Raw genomic sequence first — 27,144 nt, 5'->3', positions numbered from 1 at the left:
AATTCTAGAGAAGGTAGAACTGTGATAAGATGAACAGAACCCCCAAGAGTGTCTTCTAGCCTCGTTGAAGAACCGTACATTGGATTTTAACCTGTGGTTCAAGGCCTTCCCGGGGTGGAGAATGGTGGGTGCAGGGGGGTAGGTGGAGACTCATATTTACTGAGGGGGTCTTTCCTTGAAACCGTCTACCTAGGTAACAGGCATTCTCTATAGACTGAAAATAAATAGTATATTCTGAGCATATGTGTTGTAGAAGCTCTTAAATCCTTTCAGTATGTTACCAAATTATATGTTTTAGTCATCATGTGTCTTCAATATCAATAGTAAGGCTATTCTTTTGTGGGAATCCCTGTTATGCAAAATAAGGACCCTGTGTATAAGGTAAAAGGTGTGGACTAAAAGTCTGTATGAGTAGCAGTGAGTATTGGATGGGATGTTCAACAGAAAGCTCTACACATGAATTTTATTTTCTTAGTCCCCTTATTCTCTTATGTTGTCATGAACTTGTCTAAAGACACCTTACTGCATGGGAGTATGTTATATGCATATATAATAAATTGGTAGAAAGCCATTCTGAAGGATAGATAATATTTAAATTGACTTTGTATTACTTTCAGCTGTATTCAGTAACAGAAACTCAGCTAACAAAGGGCTGACAGGAGAAGGTCCTTTGCAATGTGCCATAAGAAATGTTTAAGCATGACTTGTAATTTGCATGCTGATTGTTGAAATGTGAGCAAATGCTTTTGAAGTGGTTTTAAAATATCCTTAAAGGTACCTTACATACTGCAGGTACTGTTTGCAGACTCTTTTCGTAGATATTGCAAAAGCGAAGTTTAAATTCAGCCTAAAAATAATAACAAATAAGAGTAGTAGAAGGTAATACGACTGTGCAGTTTCTTGATACAAGCACTCCACACTTTATAAACATATTTTTATTTTATTCTTGCAACAAATATGGATACTGAATCTAGGCCTGTTTTATCCAGAAGGAAATTGAGTTTGAGAGGCCTACAATTTGTGTCAAATTATTTGGATCCAAATTAATTTGTTTTTATGCTGTGCAAAATACTCCTTTGAATAGAAGCAATGATGTCAGAGTGATCCAATTAACCCATTAGGTTAAGCAGGGAAATTTCAGACATTACTGGCAAATTGGAGAGATGCATGGCTTCATTATTAAGACCAGACTCTGGAACAGATCATATGATGCAAGTTAAAATCCTAGCCCCACCAATTATCTGCTTTGTGACCCTGGGAAAGTTACTCAGCCTATCTGTTCCGGTTTCCTCCTCCTTAAACTGAAGGTGGATAATATAACTAGTTCCTAGAATTCTTATAAGGGTTAAATAATATTTAAGAGCATAGAAAATTCCCAGGAACATGAAATGCTATTGCAGTGCTTTTGATTGGCATGACCTTCTCAGCCTAGAGCCTGTGCACTTGGTATGTCAGCACAATTGAGAGACTACTCCCAGAGCTATTTCTTCTTTAAGTACAGGGGGCCAGATCAGTGGCAGACTGGAAATCAGTGGTGGATTGCAACAAATGCGCCACTCTGGTGGGAGATGTTAATGGTGGGGGAGGCAAGTGTATGCAGGGCAGGGGAGAGGAAATGTGTATGGGAACTCCATACATTTTGTTCAGTTTTACTGAGAACATAAAACTGCTCTGAACATAGTCATAGTAGCAGGGTGCAAAATCAAGTACTTCCTCAGACCTATAATGCTTTATTTTCTAATGGTTTCCAGATTTCTTTGCTCTGCCCCAGAGCAGGGAACCAAAACAGCAAGCAGAGCCACAGGTGCAGTGCAGGCTGTGGAGGACAGGCCAGGTGGGGAAATCCCAGCACAGCAGGGAGTGGGAGTGGAGGGCCAGCTGCCAGCAGCCCGCAGCCCAGGCTCAAAGAACTGCCAGAGGCTCCCTCCAATTAGGGGCCACAGCCCCTCCCAGAACTGCCAGTCTGTTTTAAATCCATCGAGTGCTGTTCTTAGAAACTAAGGAACCCTAACTAATTGGACAATAAAAGAAGATTTTGGTCTTGAGAGGACGGCACAGTAAATGGAGTTTGCAGCAATTTTGATTGCACTCGTGCTCTGCAGCTGGCTGGCTGGGGCTGCAGAAGCCTCTTAACCTCATTGTGCTGATTTCTCCTGCAAGGAAAATGAGAACTAGTTCACTTGCCCTCTCTCCTCTCCCCAGTAGTCCTCAGAAGATTAATTGCTATTTGTGATTCCTTTTGATTTGGTTCAACGAAATACAACTAGGGTGAAATACTGTCTTTCTGTAATTTAGGATAAATTATCCTTTTTAAGTACAGCGACCATTTATCACTCACACTTGGACACTTTTGAGAATAAAAGGGAGCATTAAACATAATTAAAATGCTATAATTTTGCTTGGAAAACATCTTGGCAGTTTCTTAACAAAACTAAAAATACCTTACCATACACACAATCCAGCAATCACACTCCTTACTATTTACACAAATGAGCTGAAAACTTATATCCACACAGAAGCCGCATGTGGATGTTTATAGCAGCTTTATTCATAATTGCCAACACTTGGAAGCAACCAAGATGTCCTTCGATAGGTGAACGGATAAACTGTGGAGCATCCATACAATGAAATATTATTCAATGCTAAAAAGGAATGAGCTATCAAGGCAGAAAAAGACATGGAGGAATTTAAAATGCACATTATTAAGTAAAAGAAAAAAGGGCAGTGAAACTATTCTGTGTGGAACAATAATGGTGGATACATGTCATTATATGTTTGTTCAAATCCATAGAGTGTACACCATGCGTGAACTCCCAAGTAAATGATGGACTTTGTTTTATAATGATGTGCCAATCTTGGTTTATTGACTGCAACAAATGCGCCACTCTGGTGGGAGATGTTAATGGTTGGGGAGGCAAGTGTATGCAGGGTAGAGGAGAGGAGATGTATACAGGAACTCCATACGTTTTGTTCAGTTTTGCTGAGAACGTAAAACTGCTCTGAACATACTCATTAATTTTTAGAAGTTATATAATTTTGGACATGTTTATTAGTTTCATTATAAATAGGTATATTTTAAAACTATTTTCAAAAAATTATTTTTATAAAAGTAAAATTTTTAAAAGAAAAAAGGTATTAACTGAGATGGTCCAAGCTAATTGATGTATTTTCACCTCAGTCCCAAACACATATGCTGAATTGAAAATAAAAAGAAAATAAAAAATAGCATGCGTATTATTTCAAGAGGAAATAAATTACTTTTAAATTTTAAGAAATTACTTTTAAAGTGTTAATAAATTACTTATTAATTCAAGAGGAAATAAATTGCTTTTCTATAGTGTATTTACTCTTTTTATTGGGAAGCTTTGCTGTCAAATGTTACTCTTCTTTTATCCTAGGTTTTCAATACTAACTTATCGAGTAATTCACAGCGTACAAATGCTCCATTAAGTGCTTTACATACATTAATTTAGTTCTTTTAAAATAGAGATTTGTTCATTCATTCACTCAAAAGTATTTACTGACCTACAATTCCACAGCAAGAAACAAACAAACAAAAAAAGCAAAAAAAGAGCAAATAATTTGAATAGACATTTCTTTGAAGAGGACATACAGATGGTCAATGAGTATATGAAAAGATGCTTAACATCACTCATCATTAAGGAAATGCAAATCAAAACCACAATGAGATAGCACCTCATACCTGTTAGGGTGGCCACTATCAAAAACAAAAACAAAACAGAATCAGTAAATAACAAGTCCTGGCAAGGATGTGGAGAAATTGGAACCCCTGTATACTATTGGTGGGAATGTAAAATGGTTCAGCTGATATAGAAAACAGAATGGGGGGGTCCCTAAAAAATTAAAAATAGAACTGCCTTGTGATCCAGCAATCTCACTTTTGGATATTTATCCAAAAGAATTCAAATCAAGATCTCAAAGAAATATTTGCAAAACATTTGTTGCAGCATTATTCACAATAGCCAAAGTGTAGAAACAACCTAAATGTCCATTAATAGATGACCGTATAAATGAAATGTGATATATACATGCGTGGAATATTATTCAGCCTTGAAGAAGGAAATCTGGTGATATGTGACAACATGTGAACCTATAGGACATTATGCTAAATGAAATAAGCTAGTCACAGAAAAACAAATGCTGTATGATTTCACCTATATGAGCAATCTAAAATAGTCAAAGGCTGAGTGTGGTGGCTCATGCTTGTAATCCCAAGACTTTGGGAAGCCAAGTTGGGAGGATTTCTTGAGGCCAAAAGTTCAAGACCAACCTGGGCAATGTGGCAAGACCCAGTCTCTACAAAAAAAAAAAATTAAATTAGCCAGGCATGGTAGTGCATGCCTGTGGTACCAGCTACATGGAATGCTGAAGTGGGAGGACTGCTTGAGCCCAGGAGATCAATGCTGCAGTGAGCTATGATAGTACGAGTGCAGTCCAGCCTGAGCGACAGAGCAAGACCCTGTCTCTAAAATAACTAAATAAATAATAAAATAGTCAAAGTTACCTAAGCAGAGAGTAGGTAGTGGTTGTCAGGGGTTTCAGAGGAGGGGACAATGGGAAGTTGCTATTCAACAGGTATAAAGTTTTAGTTGTGCAAGATGAGTAAGTTCTAGAGATCCATCATGCAACATTGTGTCTACACTTAGCAATACTGTACTCTATTGTACAGTTACAAATTTGTTAAGAGGGTATCTTTCATGCCAAGTGTTCTTACCACAATTAAAACAAAAATGTACTGAGAACTTCTTAAGTATCACACACTGTTCCAGACACTAGGGACACAGCCATGGTGGGGGAGAGAGACAAACAATAACTAAATATGTAATGTATCAGGTAAAAAGTGCTATGAAGAAAAAGTAAGCAGATAGTGATGGAGACTACTATTTTAGATAAGTTGTCAGGGGGCGTGTCTTATAAGGTGACGTTGTTGTTGTTGTTGTTGAGACGGAGTTTTGCTCCTGTTGCCCAGGTTGGAATGCAATGGCGCAATCTCGGCTCAATGCAACCTCTGCCTCCTGAGTTCGAGCAATTCTCCTGCCTCAGCCTCCCAAGTAGCCAGGATTATAGGCACAAACCACCATGCCTGGCTAATTTTTGTATTTTTAGTAGAGATGGGGTTTCACCACATTGGCCAGGCTGGTCTTGAACTCCTGACCTCAGGTGATCTGCCAGCGTCAGCCTCCCAAAGTGCTGAGGTTACAGGCGTGAGCCACCGCCCCTGGCTTATAAGGTGACATATAAGCAGACGCATGCAGAAGTGACAGGAATAAGCCCAGTGAATTATCTGGGAGAAGATCAGTAGAGGCAGAGGGGAAGGAGAGTGCAAGGCAGGTATTGTCACTTCATGGAGTAGCAAGGAGGCTCACGTGGCTGTGAAAACAAGGACAGGAGGAGCATAGGCATTGAGGTGAGAGGTGCGAGGGAGAGTGAGATGAGAAATCTTTCAAGGAGATGTGTGATCTAACTTACACTTGGGCGAGATTTTGGAAATCTCAAGACAAATTAGGAAGCTGTTGACATGGTCCAGGTAAGAAGAGATGGTGGTGGTTGAAGTGGAGGGAATAAAAAGTGTTTGGTTGGTTCTTGATCCATTTTGAAAGTAGAAATAACAAGAGTTGCTGACAGACTTGATATAGGGTATGAAAAAAAAGGATTAAAAGATAATGCCAAAGTTTTGCCTAAGCAACTGGAAGAAGGATAATGAGGCAGACAGTGGAAAGAACAGGTTTAGAATGAGAAATCAGAAGTCTGTTTTAACACATGATAATTTGATATCCATGGTGAAGTATTAAGGAGGCACAGTTATGTCTAAAGGAGTTCGGGGGAACAGTTTGAGCTGTCATTGTAAATTTAAGAATTGCCATTGTATAGATGGTAGATAAATCATGAGCCTTCATGTGATCACCTGGGAGGATAGTGTAGATAGTGAGCAGTTGAGTCCAAGGACTGAGCCTGGGTCCTCCAGTGTAGACAGGTCTGACGGATAAAGAGAAACCAGCCAATGAGACGGGGAAGGAACAGGAGAAAGTGGTGGCCTGGAAGCGTGGAGAGAAGAGTGCTTTGAAAACAAGTGTGTGATAGGCTGTATCAAATGCTGCCCAGTAGTTAAGTACAATGACTGCAAGATATTGCAATATAGAACTCATTGGTGACCCAGACAAAAGCTGATTCAGTGGAGCAGTAGGGATGGGAGCCCAATTGGAATGGGCTTAAGACAGAACAGAAGGGAACAAAGAAATCAAGGGACAGTCCAGAAGGGTTAGTAACCTTGCTGATAAAAACACATCTTGTAAGTGCCAGAGCTAGGACTCTAAGTAGAATCTTTTTGACTCCAAAGTCTGGGCAGTTTATAGAAGTTTAGAGTCTTGAATCAGGAGTCAGGACAGCTTTGACACCAGCTACGTGTGCAACCTCAAGTAACTGATCATTTAGCAAACTTCTTTGAGGTTCTACTGTGTGCCAGGCACAGATGAGTAACATAAACCACTGATCCAGACTAGGCTATAGGAAAGAAAGTTGGGGATGGCTCCTAGAGAGAGTTGGAATAGCCATTTGAGTTCTCCTCATCTCCTAAATAAGTAGGGTGTTAGGGCCAGGAAAGCGCTAAGTGCCTCTCTGTCTTTATTAAGTGCCATGGATTTGGGATGCCAGCAAATCCTTTCACCTACAGATGCAGAAGGGAAAATCAGCACGGATTTTCCACCCCGCTCCAGGGTGTATCACCAAGGTGTTTAAAGATGTCAACCCCTAATTAGAATTTTAAATTTGGAGAAATGTGTGCAGGCATTTTAGGTGCAATTAGCACAGTAGATTAAAATCATTTTGAAGTGACCTTATTCACTCCCCAAATTGCTTAAATTGATTTTACAATTTCCTGCCCATGCAAATGGCCAGATGAAACATGGATAACTGGGGAACTACTAGTAGATTTCAATGAGGTTACCCTTGTCAGCCAAGAGAAAGAGATAAAAACTATTATAGCAAATCTTCTAGTGCATGTTTTTTTCAAGGCTCCAGCCTTTTTCAATGTACTTTTGTAGGATTTTCCACAAACCTGGGTGCCCAAGATTCTATTGTGTTTCATCACGACAAAACAGTCCTCATCTTTGCTAAGTGGCATCACTAAATAAAACTTTTAAGTTTCTCTGTGGAAACTGAAACTATAAAGCCAGTCAAAAGACAGATTATAAACTGGGGGAAAACATTTGCAACAATGTGACAGACAAAAAGTTAATATCCCTAATATTAAAAAGCCTCCTGGCAAGTGTTTAAAAAAAAAAAAACTCAATAGAAAACCAGGCAGTTCACAGAAAGGGAAATGCAATGGCCAATAAGCTTGTGAAAAAAGGGCCACCTTATTGGTTTTCAGAGAAATTCAAGTTAAAACATCACCTACCAGATTGACAACAATTAAATACATTGATAACATCTGTTAGGGAAGCCCCGTTTCCCTGCCTTATGACTTATTTTGAAAGAACATTCCTGGCTTCTCTCCCCGACCCTCCTTCCCTCCTTTCCAGAAGAGGATTGTGAGAGAATTTGGGAAAGGAAGTGGGTCTGTTGGCCAGTGCCATCTGGGTCCTCTTTTTCCAGCTCTGCTTGCCTGAATTGAGGGTGGATCCCCATGTGCTCCTAGCCATATAGGCTTCCCTAGACAAGCCCTGCACCTGTGAGGGTTCACAGCTGTCCCAGTGAAAAGGTGGGATCATCTACCTAGTGCAGAGGTGAAGTATTAGCAAGACAGTTTGATTGCAGATCTAAAGACACATCATCCAATTCACCTTTTCAGACGATATTTTAAAATCTACATTTGTGTGACTCCTATATGTTTCTTCGTTGGTTCAGAACTTGGGAAAGAAAGAGAGGAATGTTTGTTTCCTGCCCTCTTCCCACCCAGAAAAAAAGAAAAATATATCGATAGTCACATGTAGAGAAATAGAAGTTCTATGGAGATGGGAGGAAATTACTAAGATTTGGGGGAAGTCACCATATATATATATATATATCTTAGTGCACAGTAGTGGATGACTGTACAACATAACAACATTAGTGTTCCTTTTTGTCTTTTTTTTCTTTTAGATTCAGGAGAGACATGTGCAGATTGGATACATGTGTATATCACATAAAGGAGGGGTTTGGGCTTCGTAAACGTTTTTATGTTTTGTTTTTTTGGTTTTTGTTTTGTTTTGTTTTGTTTTGAGACAGAGTCTTGCTCTGTCATCCAGGCTGGAGTGCAGTGGCATGATCTCAGCTCACTGCAACCTCAGCCTCCTGAATTCAAGCAATTCTTCTGCCTCAGCCTCCTGAGTAGCTGGGATTACAGGTGTGTGCCAACATGCCTGCCTAATTTTTTTTTTTTTTTTTTGTACAGACGGGGTTTCATCATGTTGGCCATGTTGCTCTCAAACTCTTGACCTCCATCAGTCTGCCCGCCTTAGCCTCCCAAAGTGCTGGGATTACAGACATGAGCTACCGCACCCAGCCTATGTGAATGTTCTTAATGCCACAGAATTGTATATTTAAAGGTAGTCCAAATGGTAAAATTTATGTTATATATATTTTGCCACAATAGAAAATGTGTATAAGTTCAGATGAAATTGTTAGATTTCTGGCATTTGCTTCAATGTAATACAAGAGGATGGGGCAAATGAACAGGCGTGTGGAGGAATCAAGACTGGCCATCATCATGTCTTTAATCCTCTCAAGCAAATAAGGAGAATCATTACACCATTCTCCCTAGTTTCTCATATATTTGACATTTTCCATAATAAAAACTTGTTTTTTCATGTGTACTGCTTTCAACTAGCATTGCCAGTTTTAGGGGTTCCATATAAATAACTGTACTCATTCATAAGGATATAATCTATGAGGAGGTTCATTGAAACACTGCATAGGAAAAATGTGGAAATGACCTAATGATTATGAATAAGAGAATGGGTAAGCAATAGTAAATTGTGACATTATGAAACAGAATAAATGAGGAGAAACAGCCTTATTTGCACAACATCAAAAAAAGACTTCACACCGTCTACCTAATCCTTTACTTTTAAGTATGAACAGAATCACCAAATATGTGGGGGAAAATAGCAACATGAAAGAGAAAGACCAAGATAAACAGAAAAAAAGTGAGCCAGAGGAAGCAAAGGCAAACCAGTACACTTCAAACAAAGAAGAGCTCTCATTAATGTGTTTGGAGAACTCTAAGAATGCATAATATTTATTTAAAAGTGATACAAAAACAGATTATAAGGAAATAAAGACCTTTTAGAGATTAGACATAGGCTTGCCAAAAATTCAATAGAGGGGGCCTGGGGAAAAATAAGATGAGGAAATAGAACAGAGCATGCAACAAAAAGAGAATGAGATGGAAACAGAGAAAAGATAAGAGAAGTAGAGGATCATTCCAGAAGCTCTGACATCTGACCAGTAGGAGTCTCAAAGTAAAACCAGAGAAAAGAGCAGGAGGCAGAGGGAGGAAACGATCACAGAAATAATAGAACATTCCCCAAAGCTGAAGAAAGACACAGCTCTTCAGATTGAATGGCCTACTAAGTGCTCAGGACAATGATTAACACCTTGATTCATCTTCCGAAAATTTCCAAACACTGAGAGTAAGAAAAACATGTTGAAAGGTACCAGAGAGAAAAAACTACCAAGGGATAGGAGTTAGGTTAGTACAAGGCTTATCATTAGCACCTCTGAATGCTGGAAACTACTTCCATGTGGTCCTCAGACCAGCTGCAGGAGCATCAGCCAGAGTCTGAGAAGAATTACAGAATCCCAGGCCCCAGCCATGACCCACCAGCCAGAATCTGCATTTTAACAAAATCCCCAGGTGATTCCTTGGCATACAGGTGAACATTATTTACATAGTCATAATCGAGTAATGGTTCTTTATTGAGTCTCAGGATTTCAAATCAACTCATAAACAAAGCGTCAGCAGATGATAAAATACATGTTGTTTTGACAAATATGAAAAGTAAAATTGTAGTTGACAGCAAGTGGGAGGTAGAAGGGGAAAGATAAAGTGGAAAGACAAGATGATGTGTCATTTACAGAAAAAGAAGTCGATATACTAATTATAAAAATAGTATTTAAAATTATGAATGAACCAATAAAAATATAATTATTCAACATTGGGAGAGAGAAGTAAAAGGAGAAATTAGTGAGCTATATCCTCATCTTTCACTGTAGGAAGTCAATAGATATTGCCTAAATTAACTCAATACGTTGTAATAGATCGTATAGAGTTATGGAAGTAACCCCTAGAAGAATTAGAAGAGCCCCTAGAAGAGAAACAGAAACATTGAAAAGGGGATATTTTTCTCATGATACTTGTGATTCTTTTTTAAAGCTGAGAGTTAGGCTTATTTTCAGGTCCCAGTGAAATGTTCCTGTGCATTGATTTAGAATAACATAAACAAACTCCAAAACTGTATTGACTTATTGTATTAAAACTTAACTTCCTAACAGTGGCAATCCAATGCAGGTCATTTCTGGTTGGAACAGTTTTCCTCCAAGTGGTTGATTCAGGGATCCAGGATACTTCCTTCTGGAGATTCTGATATCTTTAGGGTCTCGGAGTCCTCCGCATTTATAGTGAAAGAGAACATGGAAAAAGCAAACTCATTGGTTAGATGACCCAGCTCAGAAATGACATCCTCACTTCCACTTCTATTCCTTTGGATAGAACTAATCATGGTCCCAGCTAGATGCAAGGAGAGTTTATAAACATAGTTCTAATGCTGTATTGTGAAGGGTGAGCTTCAATTTTTCGTGGGCAGGAACTCATTTCTGCCACACTTTGTATCCAAATAGCCATATATAAATGGCAGGTCCTCCTTGCCCTCTCCTCAGAAAGGTCATGTGTATGCTGAACATTGGAAATCCAAGTGTTCTTTAGGTAGAAAAGATGGTGGATGAATCAGATTTGCTTTGTATTGTTTGCATATTCTGAATTACTTTCCCTTGCTCTGACACTATTTTTCTAAGCCTCTTTTTGTAATTATTTTCTTTTGTTTAGTAGATCTTTCTTCTTTACTTGGATGTCGTGTCCTCTTGGTAAGTGAATCCATTGGGATTATGGTGGGATAGTGGAAGGAGGTGCAGAAAGAGACCTAGCAACAAGCTCTCTAGTGCTGCATTAGCACATGCTTGAGTTTGGACAAGCCATGCAATCTCTCCACTCCTTGGTTTTCTTCTCTGTAAAATATAGAACTTGTTGGGCTTTGCCAATGCTTTCAGTTCTAAATTTCTGTTACTTTATAATTATATCCATCAGTGAACTGATAGTATTGAATTTCTGGAACACAGATGTGAATGACCACAGCCTGGACTAGAAGTTCCAACAAAAGTATAACAACTCTTAAAGTCCTTTTTACCACTCCCACCCCTGCAATTTGTCAACAGAGACATCACTCTTGAATAGTGAGGCTTAAAGTAAACAGAAGTTGAGTACCAGCATGGCAGCAAGAAACCTGACATGTGGTGAGAAAATTCGTTCAGCAGCAGAACAGAAAGGTTTTGCGGGGATTCAGTTCATCAGCCCTTCCTCAAAGCCCTTCCTCAGCAAGAGAGGAAGGTAAATTTTCTCAGGCACTTTATGATTCATAAAGCAACCACCACTCCCATAAAGTAGGCAGAATGGGTTATTATTTTTATTATGTATTTGGTTTTTTTAATAGGTTCATGGTTCAAACATCATAGTGTACAAAAAGGAATATGCTTAAAAGCCTCTATCCCATCCCAGTCCCCAGTCTTCTCAGTTCTCATTCCTTCCCTGCCTCCAAAAGAAGTAGCCACTGGTATTAATTTCTTACTTATCATTTCAGAGATTTTAATACATATCCTGTCCGCTCCATCATACATATACAGCAATATTTATTACATGATGATCTGAGCTTTACTGGATCAGGGCAGTTATTTCTATATGTGTTGCACAGATCACCTTCTTTGTGTATCATAGGATTCTATACAAGGACACAACATAATTTATTTTACCAATTGCCTAATGATGGACATTTTAGTTGTTTTTGGTCCTTTGTGAACACAAACTGTGCATTAGTCATTTAAATAGCCTTGTGCTTAAGTCATTTCACACAATTATGTATGAAGTATGAGTGTGTACATAAATTCCTCTGAGTGGTAATTTTGATGGATACTTTCAAATTACCCTTCATGGACCAATTTTATAGATGGAAGAAAGGTTGTAAGAATTAATTATTGCAAATCAAGAGCTGCAAACAGCTTGCCTACTTAGAGGTGTGATTTTCCTGAGTTGGACATGGATGGTGTGAGTAACACAAGGTCAAAGAGGTTTGGTATTGTACACTGAAGCAGGCTGCTGTGAGGTGGGCGAGCAGAGCCACTCAACAACTCACCGAAGCACACATTGAAATAATGAGGCTTGGTTGCAGCATGCTGGGAAGTCACAGCAGCAGATGTGAGCCGAGTGCTACCAATGCATGAGCAGGCACTTTGTGAGCCAGAAGCCCAGAGTGTGGGGACAAGCTTGGCAGGAGGCTCCAGAAATAGCAGTTACACGCACAGATGTCACAGGGTGGTATTTGCACCAGGTGGTCAGGAAGAGACCTCCCGTGCCAATCAGTTTCCTGCCACCCACACTTGGACCCATTGGGTCTTAGAATTGGACCAGTGATAGGACAGTGGCTGACTTGTGGCCCACCCACATGTCTTTTAAGCTTCAGATAAGGTTAGTTTTGTTAAAGTGAAGCAGTCTTGCTTGTATATTTTAATTAATGGAATGTATACACACACACACATACACACACTTTATTTTGTATAGTAGCATAGGTTTACAGAAAAAAAATTAATGGAAAGTACAGAGTACTCATATACCCTCTTTCCTCCCCCTACACACAACCTCCCCAGCTGTCAACATCTCTTACCAGAGTGGTACATTTGTTACAATTGATGAACCTATTGATAAACCATTATCACTTCAAGTCCATAGTTTACATTTGGGTTCACTCTTAGTGTTGTGCAATCTATGGGTTGACAAGAATATTTTAAAATTTTTGTTCTTAGCGCTACATTAACTTATTTAATTCTTCCAATATGAGCGAGATTGAGAACAGAAAACTGAAGCACAGTAAGATTAAATGACTTGCCCAAGGTCACATAGCTAGTGAGTGCTGGAATTGAGATTGGGACCAGAGGTCTGACTCAGTGTGCATTCTTAACCACTATGCCTTCCTGCCTTTTACTCCATTCCCCAGTTCCTAGGGTTCTCTTTCCCCTTCCAACTCCTCCTCCAAGTGAGAGAAAAGAGTTCTCTTGGTTTTTACTTTCCCTGGCTTCACCTGAGCCTCATTGCCTGTCTAAGAAATCTCTGGGCAACTTCTCCTACTGATTTACGTACAGAGGCTATGAGTGCCGAAGGGCAAGGGCAGTGGGTGAGCTGTGGTCATGCACTTGAGGATTGTCTGTGGGACACAAAAGGCGAAAAGGAGGGCAAGGATGGAGTGCTGGAGAAGGGAAGGAGCAGGTGCAATGACAGTGAGGGGCCCAATGAGACCTGAAATTAGAGGACAGTGATAAGGATTGAGGGATGGAAGAATAATGAAGCCAGCCCCCCTTGGGAGACTGATGACCAGGCAGTATAGGACTTGGTTCATAATCTCCTATTATTTAACAGAGAAAATTCTGATAATTGAAGGATCTTTTCTTTGTTGAACAGGGTGATGGAGGAGGGTGATGGTACACACTTTTGGAAGAGCTGACAAAGCCAAATTATTGTGCAAAAGAAAAGAGAGAGTTTAGGAGACTTAGAAGGAAGCACTAGAACTGTACTGTCCATCATGGAAGCCACTAACCACATGGTAGCTGTCAAACCTTGAAGTGGGGCTAGTCCAAATTGATACGTGCTATAGTGTAAGATACACTGGATTTTGATGACTTTGTGGGAAGAAAAGAATGTAGACGTTCTCAATAATTTTTATATTGATCATATGTTGAAATGAGAATATTTTAAATATATTAGATAAAATATTAAAATTTTCTTTTTAAAAAAATTTTAATGTGCATACTAGAAAATTTTGAATTATATATGTGACTAACATTACATTTGTGACTTGGGAAAATTTAACCAATACAGAATTTTTTTGGAGGATAAGTGGTGTGGTATGTGATATAATCTCCCACCTCAGTCTTCCCTATGAAATCTTCAGTAAGATCAACACTACTTTAAAAAAATTATATTTTAGATTTAGGGAGTACATGTGTGTTTGTTACATGGGTATATTGCATACTGGTGGGGACTGGGCTTCTGGTGTACCCATTACCCAAATAGTGAATATTGTACCAGATAGGTAAGGTTTTCAACCCTCACCTCTACCACCCTTTCCTCTTTTGGAGTCCCTGGTATCTATAGTTTCCATCTTCATGTCCATGTGTACCCATTGTTTAGCTTCCACATATAACTGAGAACATGAGGAGTTTGGTTTTCTGTTTCTTAGTTAGTTCACTTAGAACAATGACTCTAGCTCTATCCATGTTGCTACAAAGAATATGATTTCATTCTTTTTTATGGCTGCATAGTATTCCATGTTGTGTGTGTGTGTGTGTGTGTGTATATATATTTTATATATATATATATATATATATATATATCTTGTTTTTAATCCAGTCAACCATTGATAGACACTTGGGTTGATTCCATGACTTTGCTATTGTGAATAGTCCTCCAATGAATATATAAGTGCATGTGTCTTTTTAATATAATAATGATTTCTTTTTCTTTGGGTAGATTTCCAGTAACAGGATTGCTGGGTCAATTGGTAGTTCTATTTTTAGTTCTTTGAGAAATCTCCATACTGTTTTCCATATAGATGGAATTAATTTACATTCCCACCGACAGTGTATAAGTGTTTGCTTTTCTCCACATCCATGCCTACATCTGTTGTTTTTTGACTTAATGATAGTCATTCTGATTGGTATAAGATGATATTTCAGTGCGGTTTTAATTTGCATTTCTCTGATGATTAATGATGTGAGCATTTTTTTCATGTGTTTCTTGGCTATTTGTACTTCTTTTGAGAAATGTGTGCTCATTTCCTTTGCACAGTTTTTAATGGAGTTGTTTGTTTTTCTCTTGTTGAGTTGTTTGAGTTCCTTGTAGATTCTGGATATTAGACCTTTGTCAGAGGCATAATTTGGAAATATTTTCTCCTATTCTATAGGTGGTCTGTTTAATCTGAAGATGAACATTATTTTTAATAAAGCAAATTAAGAAGAATTTCCTCTGGAAGCTCATGTCTTCCCTTGAGGTGACTGAAAGGTTGTGGATCTTCAAAACCACATTTGGATTTTACTGATCTTACCTTACTGGGAGCCAAAATGAAATTAGTGAACTAGAAGAGTATAGATGCAGATACCATATCTCTTTACATTCTGATCAACATGGCCAATGAACTACTATGAGTTTCCAGATTATCCATTTGTCATTTTTAAGAAAAAATAGTTTTGCCTTTCCCAACATTATATTTCTTTCCCTGTTAACTTTTTGCTAACATGACTGAACTTAGAGAATTGATTGTCTTGGGAGGCTTTGAATCATTATGGGATTTCTGGCTCATCAAATTCAAATTTAAGGCATCTCCATTGTTGCTACCTAATAGTTGCTTAGTGGATTTTGTTCTTTGGGAGTTGTGAAGCTGAATTGTCAGAAAGTGAGCCTTCCTGAATGTGGCTGCTTTTAATCATTTAGTGTAGCCCTAGCATAGCAGATTTGAGGCATAACCAAAAATATGTTTGAGGATTATGACCAGCATAGCCTTTGATGCTTTCCTGACCTATGAATACAAAGAAGCTCAGAAACAAGAATTCAATTTGAAGCTTCATAATTAGGATTGCAACTGATACTCTGGTATAAAACTGGAGAAGGAAGATGCTAGAAGAAGCTACAGAAAACTTGAGGGAATAGAGACAGGCAAGTTAACTGACTTTTTAATGAACCAAATGATCTGTAAACGTAACAATAGCAGTAAATTTGAAGTGACGTGGTCTCAAAAAAAAAAAAGACTACATTTTAATGAGCAACTGTTCAATTTGTTCTTTGCCTGATATCACTGTTTTCATCTCCTTTGGCAGTATGAATTAATGAACCTCTGAAAACTAACATAGCTTAACTGATTTTAGAGACTTACTATCCTTAATACTGTAGTGTTTGTGTGTGTGTGTGTGTGTGTGTGAAAATGGTCCAGATTGATTGTAACTGGTAATTTAATACCCGCCAACTTAGTGTAATGTAGCAATAGAGATAACAGTAGAAAGGAAGTTGTTTAAGAGTATAAAAAAGGGATTGTAACAATAAAAATACCAAGTTTGTATAACCTTCAATAAATTATGAAATATGTAGACATTTTTTATTTAATACCAAGGCATTTCACAAAAATTCAGATAGACTTTTAATTGGCTTTGATTTCCAGAGACTGTCTCTTGAGTTTTCTGTAAAATTTCCAAGATCTCCCCTCTGAGTTTCAGTGATTGCCTTAAGCTTATTTCATGTATTTTATTGGAATCAGAATGATAAATGAGTGATTAGATTGTTGAAGTGCTAGACAATAGGAAAGTCTGCATAAATTCAAAATTTTCTCTTTAATCAAAGGCTGGGCTGTGATCAGAGCTTTGTGGTTGGCACTACTGAACTAATCCAAGTGGATGAATTAATTTTTCTGCCTGGTTACTATTAGCAAAAATTATACAGATTGCAAGGTGGGATGAAAGTAATAAACCTGATTTTGTAGTTGTCACACAAGAATATAAATATATTCACCCAATTGGCTTCTGTCCTTTTATTTTCCCTGTGAGGATGAAGGCTTATATTAAAGACGTGGCCACTAGCCAAAGCAATTTTTAAAGCCATCTTTTGGAATTAACTTCAGAGCTTATGCCAGAGTCTTTTCAATAATCTTGGCTTCATGCACATCTTCATCTTTTAGGGATATACTTGATATTTGGAGAACATCAAAAAGCATTCACAGCCAAATCTTCTAAATAAGGTGCATGATAAACCTGGATGATACCCTTTGAGGTAAAAAATCAGATATAACAAAAAATGATTATAGAATATTAAAAATGATTTGCTGGTAGTTTCAAAGCCCATAAATTAACTTCGAAATCACTTCCAATATAGGCGTGACCAGTGTTTTGAACAAACACAGTGCCCTTGGAACTTGTAAGTATAGAGTCGGCCAAGGTGACTATTCTAAAAGGGATTACACCAATTTAGATGTTTGTTTAAAAAAATCAATTGTATCGCTTTATGGGCTCAGTGTAATGTAATAGGAAGAGCATGAACAGTGAGAACCAGGCAGATCTACCTTCACCCCTTTCAGCTCTAAGTGACCTTGGACAAGTTATTTAAGCTGTCTGAGCTTCTGCTTCATAATCAGAAAATGCAGGTAATAATTCCCACTGGGACTGTTGTGAGGGCTGGAAATATAGTATGTAAAATACCACATATATTGGCCTATGTATAGTTCAGTATTTGTGATTTGTTGTTTGATTGATTTATACCTAGCTTTATTTCAAAATAGATCAAAAGTAGCTTAACTGCTTGTTTTCCACCCCTACATAGCCTCATTTAGGAAATAATAATATTAATAAACGTACCATGTGCTCAAGTCATTTATATTAACATTTTTTTCACAATTTTTAAAAATCTCAACTTTTAGATTCAAGGGGTACATGTACAGATTTGTTATCTGGGTATACTGCATGATGCTAAGGTTTGGGATGTGATTGATACCATCGCTCAAATACTGAGAATAGTACCCAATAGTTTTTCAGCTCATACCCTCCTCTGTCCTTCCCCACTCTAGTATTCCCCACTGTCTATTGTTACCATCTTTATGTCCGTGAGTACCCAATGTTTAGCTCCCACTTGTAAGTGAGAACATGTAGTATTTGGTTTTCTGTTCCTGCATTACTTTGCTTAGGACAATGGCCTTCAGCTGCATGCATGTTACTACAAAGGACATTATTTCACGCTTTTTCATGGCTGCATAGTATTCCATGATGTATGGTGTATATGTGCCACATTTTCTTTATCCAGCCCACCATTGATGAGCACCTAGATTGGTTCCATGTCTGTGCTATTGTGAATAGTGCTGTGATGAACATACAAGTGCATGTGACTTTTTGGTAGAACAACATTCTACTGAGAACAGTTGTCTTTTGGATATATACCCAGCAGTGCAATTGCTGGGTCGAATGGTAGTTCTTTGAGAAATCTCCAAATTGCTTTCCACAGTGGCTAAACTAATTTACATTCCAACCAACAGTGCATAAATGTTCTCTTTTCTCCACAGTCTCACTGGCATCTGTTGTTTTTGAGTTTTTGTAATAGCCATTCTGACTGGGTGAAGTGGTACTTCATTGTGGCTTTGACTTGCAATTATCTGATGATTAGTGATATTGAACATTTTTTCATATGTTTCTTGGTCACTTGTATGTCTTCTTTTGAGAAGTATTTGTTCACGTCTTTTCCTCATTTTTAATGGGGTTATTTGGTTTTTGCTTGTTCAATTGTTTAAGTTCCGTATAGATTCTGGATTTTAGACCTTTGTCAGATGTATAGTTTGTGAATATTTTCACTCATTCTGTGGGTATCTGTTTACTCTGTTGTTAGTTTCTTTTGCTGTGCAGAAGCTCTTTAATTTAATTAGGTTCCACTTGTCAATATTTGTTTTTGTTGCTATTGCTTTTGAGGACTTAATCATAAATTCTTTCCCAAGGCTGATGTGGTATTCCCAAGACCAAATGATGTTTTCTAGATTTTCTTCTAGGAGTCTTATAGTTTGGTATTTTATATTTATCTTTAATCCTACTTAATTTTTTATATGGTGAAAAGTAAGGGTCCGGTTTCATTCTTCTGTGTATCACTCGGCAGCTATCCCAGCACCATTTATTGAACAAGGACTCCTTTTCCCGTCACTTATTTTTCTTGACTTCAACTGAAGATCAGATGGCTGTAGGTGTGTGGCTTTATCTCTGAATTCTCTATTCTGTTACATTCATCTATGTGTCTGTTTTTGTACCAGTACCATGATGTTTTGGTCCCTGTGGCCTTATAGTATAGTTTGAAGTCTGGTAATGCGTTACCTCTGGCTTTGCTCTTTTTGCTTAGGATTGGCTATTCAGGCTCTTTTGTGGTTCCATATAAATTTTAGAATAGTTTTCTCTAGTTCTGTGAAAAAAATGACGTTGGTAGTTTGATAGGAATAACATTGAATCTGTAAATTGCTTTGGGTATATGGCCATTTCAATGATATTGATTCTTTGAATCCATAAGCGTGGAATGTTTTACCCTTTGTTTGTGTTATCTATGATTTCTTTTAGCAGTGTCTTATAGTGCTCCTTGTAGAGATTTTTCTTCTCCTTGCTTAGATGTATTCCTAGATTTTTTTTTTGTGCGGGGGGCGGGGGACGGGGAGGAGGGCAGCACAGGTATTTGAAATGGGATTGAGTTATTGATTCAGCTCTCAGGTTGAACGTTATTGGTGTTTAGACATGCTACTGATTTTTGTACATTGATGTCATGTGCTGAAACTTCGCTGAAGTCATTTATCAATTCTAGAAGCCTTCTGGCATAGTCTTTAGGGTTTTCTGATATAGAATCACATTGTCAGGAAAGAGAGATAATTTTGACTTCTTTTCCTATTTTGATGCCTTTAATTAGTTTCTCTTGCCTGATTGCTCTGGTTAGGACCTCCAATACTATGCTGAATAGGTGGTGACAGTGGGTATCCTTGCCGTGTTCCAGTTCTCAAAGGTAATGCTTCCAGTTTTTGCCCATTTAGTATGATGTTGACTGTGGTTTTGTCATAGATGGCTCTTACTATTTTGAGGTATGTTCCTTTGATGCCTACTTTCTTAAGGGCTTTTATCATGAAGGGATGTTGGATTTCATCGAAAGCATTTTCCATGTCTGTTGAGATGATCATGTAATTTTGGTTTTCAATTCTGTTTATGTGGTGAACCACATTTATTGATTTGCACATGTTGAACCAACCTTGCATCCCAGCAATGAAGCCTACTTGATCATAGTGAGTTAACTTTTTGATGTGCTGCTGAATTCAGTTTGCTGGTATTTTTAAGGATTTTTGTGTCTATGTCTGTCAAGGATATTGGCCTCTAGTTTTCTTTTTCCATTGTATCTTTTCCAAGTTTTTGGTATCAGGATAATGGCTGGCTTTGTAGAATGAGTTGGGGAGTCCTTCCTCCATAATTTTTGTAATAGTTTCAGTAGAATTGGTACCAGCTCTTTGCACATCTGGTAGAATTCGGCTGTGAATCCATCTGTTACAGGGTTTTTTCAGTTGGTAGGGTTGTTTTTTTTTTTTTTTTTTTTGTATTACTGATTCAGTTTTGGAACTTGATATTGGTTTGTTCAAGGTTTCAATTTCTTTCTGATTCAATCTTGGGAGAGTGTGGGTTTTCAGGAATTTATCCATCTCCACTAGATTTTCTAGTTTGTGTGTATAGAGGTGTTCATAATAGTCTCTGAAGATCTTTTCTATTTCTGTGTGATTGGTTATAATGTCACATTTGTCATTTCTGATTGTGTTTATTTGGATCTTCTCTCTTTTTTTCTTTGTTTATCTAGGTAGCAGTCTATCAATCTTGTTTATCCTTTCAAGTAACCAACTTTTGGCTTCACTGATTCTTTGTATAGATTTTCAGGTCTCAATTTTCTTCATTCTTGCTCTGATTTTAGTTATTCTTTTCTGCTAGCTTTGGGTTAGTTTGTTCTTATTTTTCTAGTTCCTTTAGGTGTGATGTTAGATTGCTAATTTGAGACCTTTCTAAATTTTCGAGATAGGCATTTAGCACTCTAAACTCTTCTTTTAACTAAACTCTTCTTTTAACACTGCTTTTGCTGCATCCCAGAGATTTTGGTATCTTGTGTCTCTCTTTTCATTTATTTCAGAGAATGTTTTGATTTCTGCCTTAATGTCATCATTTACCCAAAAGTCATTTAGGAGCAAGTTGCTTAATTTCCATGTAATTGTGTGGTTTTCAGAGATCTTCTTGGTATTGATTTCTATTTTATTCCATTGTGATCCAAGAATATAGCTGGTATGATTTTAATTTTGATTTTTTGAATTCATGGAGACTTGCTTTATGGCCAAGCATGTGTTTGATCTTGGAGTATGTTCCATGTGCATGCAGATGAGAAGAATGTATAGTCTGTAGTTAATGGGTGAAGTATTCTGTAGATGTCTATTAGGTTCAATTGGTCAAATGTAGAATTTAAGTCCAGAATTCTTTGTTAGTTTTTTGCTTTGATGATCTAACACTGTTAGTGGGGTGTTGAAGTCCCCCACTACTATTATATGGCTAAGTCTTTTTGTAGGTCTAGAAGCTCTTGTTTTATGAATCTGGGTGCTCTAATGTTAGGTGTGTATATATTTATGATAGCTAAGCCTTCTTGTTGAATTGAGCCCTTTATCATTATGTAATGCTCTTCTTTGTTTATCACTGATGTACACAAACTCCTCTCTGTGTTAACAACCTGGTATGATGCCTTTTGCTCTTCTTTACATTGCATTTGCCTTATGTCTGACCCCTCTTCTAACACTACTTCTGAATATGCTAAAAGGGACAGTTTATTGGAAATGCTCATTAATGATTACTTAAGGAAAGAGCAACTAAAGTAATTTACAGCCTCGCCTTCTATCAATCCCAAATCAACATGAGCCTCTCCTACACATTATGAGATACCTGGATTCAACTGCTGAATCATGAACTATTCTATTTCTAAATGGCGCACTGAAGTGGAATGCCTTCTTTTTGTTCACCTTTTCCACCCAAGCTGTGGAACATTCTAGAACCATAGACCAGAAAGCTATCTGTGCTTCACCACTGATAACCTGGATACCCTCATCCTGTAGCCAGGATGCCACAGCACCCCTTCTTCATGTTTTGCAGGTGCCCCTGAGGAGAGGACTATTCTGCCTGTGTCTTCCAGGTCATCCAACTTTTTTTGTAGAGGAGGAGAGATTTTCTTCCATCAGCTGCTCTTCCTCTGTTTGCCTCTGCCTGCCTCCAGAGGTACATGGGTCATCATCAAGGACTTTTATTAGATGATGCCACTTCCTTCCTCAGCTTGCTTGGGATGCTCACTAGCTCATGAAATCCAGAACCCATAAGAACAGCAGCACTTAATATGATTCACAAGGTGTTACAATTGTTGTCATTGTTTGAACTCTAGGCTCCTTTTGTATCTTGAGCATATTTCTATTTTGCACTTACACCAGGTATCATAACTATCAAAGCTGTCTGCCCTGAACCATAGTTTGGTTCACCTAACATTTCTAATCACTTGTTTCCTCATTTTCAGAAGAGCTGATAATGGCAGTACTCTTCATTGGCTAGTGTGAAGGTTAAACACGTCACGTGGAAGATGCCTAGTAGTACCTGGGACATAGTTAGCTAAGCATTTATACTATACCCTAGAAGGGAATCACTAAAGAGTTTGAGGAGTAGGGTTATGGGATTCAGATTTGTATTTTATAAAGATCAGAGTGCCCCTTGCCTTGCACAGTGACTGGTACATGTCCGATAAATGCCCATTGGATCAACACACTCAAATGCAGGAGAATGTTGAATCATTTGTATTCTTTAGGCACTTACAGCATTAGAAGAAGTTGAAGGAGTTTGCATGGGTGAATAAGAGCAACAAAAATTTAAGATAGAAAGAAGAAATGAGTTCTTCTCCAAAGGCTGATCATGCCAATGTCTAGAAGTCTATAAGGCCCCAACTATTGGGTGGGAGGGGTGGAGGATAAAGATTTTTCCTTTTTCAGTTACTAAAAATTCCTTGACCACCTTCTGTATACCCTCTGTGCTTGGCACCAGAAAATCAAAGGTACGTGACAAGACATCTTTTCTTAAGGACTTGATACTTACAAAGAATTACCACTCAGAATGAGAAAAGCCATGATAAATTTCATATATATACATATATTTTATATATATAATTATATATATACATACATATACTTTTATATAATATATATATGGCATGTGTGTGAGACAAAGAGAGAAAGGGAAAGGGAGAGAGAGAAAAAGCACAGCGGGCACAAAGGGAGGCTTAGTCAGGACTTATCAATCCCCTGCTTAAACTCCCCAGCAGCGTGCCACTACACTTGAAATAAAATCCACACCATTTGCCATGATGTACCAGACCCTGCCCAGCTCAGCCCCTTCCCATCTCTTTGTCCCCATCACCCATCACACTGTCCCTTACTGACTCCACACCTGCCTGCAAACATTATTTCTGTCCTTGAACACAGCTGATCCTTTCTCACCTCAAAGCCCTTGCCCTCAGATCTTCACAAGGCCACCTCTTTCTTGATTATTCAGACCTCAACTCAAATATCTCATTCTCTGAATAATATCTACATAATGGCCCTTTCCTCAGTCATTTTCCATGGCATTACTCTGTTGTATTAGCTTCATAAATTGTTTCCCTATGAAGTTATCTTGTTTACTTATTTACATAATTATTGTCTGCCCCTTTTTCCCTCTCCCCGCCACCCAATGCAATAGAATAGGGACTTCCTGAAAGCAGGGAAGCCTCCTCTGGCTTGCTCACTGTTCTGCCCCAGTGCCTCGAGCGTGCCTGGAGGCTGGCACCTAATTGACATTCATCAAGTATGAACATGGCCTGGAGAAGACAAGAAAGATTCACCAAAGAAAAGTTATAAGTTAAAATATGTCATGAATAGGGAGGGCAGTTAGGGCCAACACCAGGACTTTGGCTGTTAGAATGCAGGGTGCAGGGTGAAGTGTGGAGATAGACTAAAGGGGTGAAGCATCCCAAGGGCTTTGTTGGCCAGGAATAGGACTCGAGCCCAGACCCCAGAGCTAGAGTGCAGAGATCAAATGTCAGGGGGCCTCCCTTACCAGATGTGTGACCTGGGACAATCCTAACCTTTCTAATCACTTGTTGCCTCATTTTCAGAAGAGCTGATAATTGCAGTACTCTTCACTGGCTAGTGTGAAGTTTAAACGCGTCACGTGGAAAATGCCTGGTAGTACCTGGGACATAGTTAGCTAAGCATTTATACTGTGCCCTAGAAGGGAATCACTGAAGAGTTTGAGGAGTAAGGTTATGGGATTCAGATTTGTATTTTATAAAGATCATCAGGTTGGCAGTGGGGAGGATGGACTGGAGGGGGCTGATAAAGCAGAGTCAAGGAAGCAACCAGGTAGTGAAGACAGACCAAGACAAAGCAGTGGCAGCAAGGCTGATCCAAGAGTTATTAAAGACAGTGGACTCTGGCATCAGTTTGAGGAGGGAGATAAGGGAAGGAGATGATTCAGTGGGTGGCTGGTGGTGCCATTTGCCCATATGGGAAATACAGGAGGGAACCCAGTTTGAGAGCCAGGGTGGGAAGGGAGGGTGAGGAGGTATGATTTCTCCAGCTGTGGCTGGCTGAGTTAAGTGTTATGGAAACTCCAGGTGGAACTTCCCAGAGAGAAAACCCCCACATCTTTCTGATCACAATATAACCCTAACGTGATTAGCATTGTACTTATCAGTACTTAATAAATATTAGCACTTAATATTTGGTGTTTAAAATTTTTGCTTTTGAAGAAAATATTGTGAGAAACATTTTTGTCCACATTCAAGTTTTTTCCTTTTAGAGTTCTATATGTAGAATTACTGGGGCAAAAGGTATGTTATCTTTTGAAGAATTTAATTCATCTTGCCAAATTGCTTTTCAAAAATTTCGTCCCAACAATATACTCCCACAATAACCTGGGATTTTTAAAAAGCAGCTTAAATGTTTTTTATAAATACCACTCCCAAAGTTGCCAGATTATGGAGAACAGTCCTCTTGTGTGTAGGGATAAACCTAAGCATCAACTTCAGCTCCTTCCATAAAAATTGACAATTGCCTTTTTGTCTTAGGGAAACTCCCAAAGTCAATGTCTGTTATTCATTAACATGTTGCAATACCACAACCCAAATCATATTCTTGAAAACACGATGATGTGTAAAATACAAACACTATATATGTAAATACTCCCATGAGGTCTGTGGATGGGGGTATAAGGAGAAGGCACTTAGGGAACAAAAAGTTCTGTTGTACCAAAACTACATTAACACTGTCTTCCACCACCCCCTGCCCCACCAGAGAACTTCCTTTACCACAGTTTAGTGGATATACACGGAAGGAAATTCCATTTCCTTTGAATCAATACATGGGTTATAAGAGGGTACCATTCACCAATTTTAACCCAGAATAAGCTAAAACTTCTTTTTAATACATATGTCAATAGATTTTCATCAAGCTAAAGAAGAGCCATTTTCCCTGAAGACAGCATTTTGGTCAGTTCCACATACGGTTATCACGAATTGTTGGTCATTCAGGTGCTTTCTGTGGTTTTTGTTACTGTTTTTCTTACACTGACCACATACAACTGAGACACCTCAGGGTAGCAGAACCCAAGAAAGTCTATGATATGTTTGCTATCCTTTTCTGTGAATGCTCGCTTTGTGTTTATTAGAATTAGATTTGTACATTACCAAACCAATGTAGATTTAATGAAGATTTATCTGTTGTCTTTTTTAGAAAGTCCTTATGAAGGAAACTTGGGTACACTGTTCTTGTCCATGTGTTGTATTGAGTTGAATATTTGTTTTGTGTTTCTCATAATCCACTGGAGGCCATTTAACTCGGTGGCCTGCAGCAGCAACACTTGCCTCTTCTGTTTAGAGCAAGGGTCCCCAACCACTGGGCCGTGGACCAGTATCAGTCCATGGCCCATAGGAACCAGGCTGCACAACAGCAGGTGAGTGAGCATTACCACCTGAGCTCCACCTCCTGTCAGATCAGCAGCAGCACTAGATTCTCCTAGGAGCATGAACTCTATTATGAATTGCACATGCAAGGGATCTAGGTCGTGCACTCCTTATGAAAATCTAACTGATGGCTGATGATCTGAGGTGGAACAGCTTCAATCATTCCCCACCCCACCCTGCCACTGGTTTACAGCCTTAACCATCCATCAAGGTTTGAAGGGAGATTCATAGCTTTTGGAAGACTTTCTTACACTTAGTCCACAGTTGCTGTTCTCAGGAGTTAATGGGAGGAGCCCACAATTATTCAAAAGAGGCTGGGTCTAATTTGTATCAAGTGGGACTCACGTCAAGTAGGGAAGCAATAAAGACTGTTCATCTCTTGTAAATCATGATTCTTTTCTTCTAGTGAGCACAAATCAGGGGTGGATCCATCAAAGAATGGGAAGACATGATACTTTTGCTTGAATGTGGACTTGGTAGCTCCAAAATGGTCTCCTTTGCTATTGGGATGGTCATCAATGCTTGAAGGAAATTGCTGTGGTTGTGATGGGGGGTTGAGTAGTATATAATGCATCTCACTACTAGAGAGTCAATCAGATGTCCCTGGTCCTCCTGGGGCTATCTGCTGTTATATTTAAGAGTTCACTTCCCATCCATTGTGTCCATTTGTAAGAGAGGCTCTCCAAAAGAACACAATAGCAAGTTTACACATACTGTTGAGCCTGTTTACCACAGGGATCTCAAAATCATAGTGGTCCTGCCTGTTTTGTTGTTGTTCTTTACATTCTTTGTGTCTATTTCTATACACTGCACCGATTATACTATAAAGCTATTTTGTGATAAGAAGAATTGAGAGAGACTGAAACCAAATCTTTCTCTCGAGCTACAAAAGTTATCTGAAAATAGAAAGAGACCTACCCATATTTTTTAAAAATTACACTTGTTATCCAGTTATAGCTATAATGGCAACTCATAAAACCATAGAATTTTAGATGTAGGTTATATGGGGAAAGTGAATATAGTCCTCCCTTGGTATCTGTGGGGGTTGGTTTCAGGACCCCAGTGGATATAAAAATCCATTATAAAATGGTATAGTATTTGCATATGATCTATGGACATCCTTCCATATACTGTAAATCATCTCTAGATTTCTTATAATACCTAATACAATATAAATGCTATGTAAATTGTTGTTATACTTTATTTTTACTTGCATTATTTTTTATTGTTGTGTTGTATTGGATTTTTTTCCCTAATATTGTCTCCGTGGTTGGTTGTATCCT

At 38.4% G+C, this 27,144-nt stretch overlaps 1 protein-coding gene across 1 annotated transcript in view; it reads left to right on the top strand.

The window, feature by feature from the left end:
* The window catches only part of APBA1 (amyloid beta precursor protein binding family A member 1), a 225,905-nt gene that overhangs the window by 126,685 nt on the left and 72,076 nt on the right, over positions 1 to 27,144 (top strand). The window lies entirely within an intron of this gene.

Source organism: Theropithecus gelada, chromosome 15 (assembly GCF_003255815.1).
Source record: "Theropithecus gelada isolate Dixy chromosome 15, Tgel_1.0, whole genome shotgun sequence".
Taxonomy (NCBI): domain Eukaryota; kingdom Metazoa; phylum Chordata; class Mammalia; order Primates; family Cercopithecidae; genus Theropithecus; species Theropithecus gelada.
The sequence above is the reverse complement of the archived record's forward strand: the minus strand, read 5'-3'. Positions and strand labels throughout refer to the sequence as shown.